The following is a 1100-nucleotide window of genomic DNA, read 5'->3' as shown; positions in this document are numbered from 1 at the left end:
AAAAAAACAACCCCAAAGCCACTGCCATTGAGCACATTCCAACTAAGAGCAACCCTAGTGCTAAATTGGATCACTTTCACCAAACTTACTTACATTTATCAGGTAAATTACAACTTTGTTTAGTGAAAAATGTCAGTCAAAAGAATCATCCAAGGTGTCTGTGTCAAGATGGCTGACTGATCTCACATATCTATTGAGTTGTAACCTGAAAACCCCGAAGTCCAGAGATGGTGGGAGCAGCAGAGGGGGAGAGAGAACGGTAAGCTTACCCATGGGACACCTAGCCCTTCCTCCCACTAGACCAAGCCATTGAACATGGGTAGACGTGAGTGGCCTCAACTTCCAAACTGATGTGCCCTCTGTACACCTGGCCCCTAGGACTGCCACCACAATATCCTCATCTCTCGAGGAGTGCTCCCTGGAGGTGTGCGTGCACCTCAGCTGGCAAGCACCCCTAGGCTGGCACAAGTCATGTGACCTGAGCATGGATGCTCCCATACCCACCTCGAGTGCCAGATGAAGCACCATCCTGGCCCCCTCATGACTGAATCTCCTTGGTAGCACCCCATTTAGACCAGCCCAGACCACCTAGAGGAATAGTCTGCCCTCCAAGAGGGCTCCTGCTTCACCCTCACCCTCAGGCCATCCCCAGAGATGACCTCCCTGCCCCAACACAAGCCATTTGGCATAGTCCTCTCCTCCCCAGCCCTTCCAGGAGACTGCTATATCCCGAACAGCTTTAGCCCAGAAGATCCAATGTGGGCTTCTTGAACTTTATTCCTTTAGGATAGTCGGCTGCCCTAATCCCCACTCTATCTTCCAAACTACAAGACCTCTTGCCTCTTAGATCTCATAGCCCTACTCAACTCTCTTGCCTCCAGCTGAGTGTTGGCCTAAACCTTCCTGCCAGTCCAAGCCCCCAAAGGTGCACAGATACTCACTCTTAGGGATGGCTGTTAACTACTCAACTGCTCTCTGCCCAGCACATACTTAAACTCTCTCAGGGCAGTGTTTAGACCCTTGGCTTTTGGGGTTCTTCCTCCCCTTCGTGAAAACAAAATCCTGTACAAGTTTCATAATTCTTTTACATTCAGTACTAT

General features: G+C 49.9%; 1 protein-coding gene across 1 annotated transcript in view; it reads right to left on the bottom strand.

Moving 5' to 3' along the window:
- Positions 1-1100, bottom strand: part of POU6F2 (POU class 6 homeobox 2) — a 366489-nt gene that overhangs the window by 171693 nt on the left and 193696 nt on the right. The window lies entirely within an intron of this gene.

Source organism: Echinops telfairi, unplaced genomic scaffold (genome assembly GCF_000313985.2).
Source record: "Echinops telfairi isolate 266 unplaced genomic scaffold, ASM31398v2 ScPeMD7_7;HRSCAF=31, whole genome shotgun sequence".
NCBI lineage: Eukaryota > Metazoa > Chordata > Mammalia > Afrosoricida > Tenrecidae > Echinops > Echinops telfairi.
Note: the sequence above shows the minus strand (reverse complement) of the source record. Positions and strands in the feature narration are given on the sequence as shown.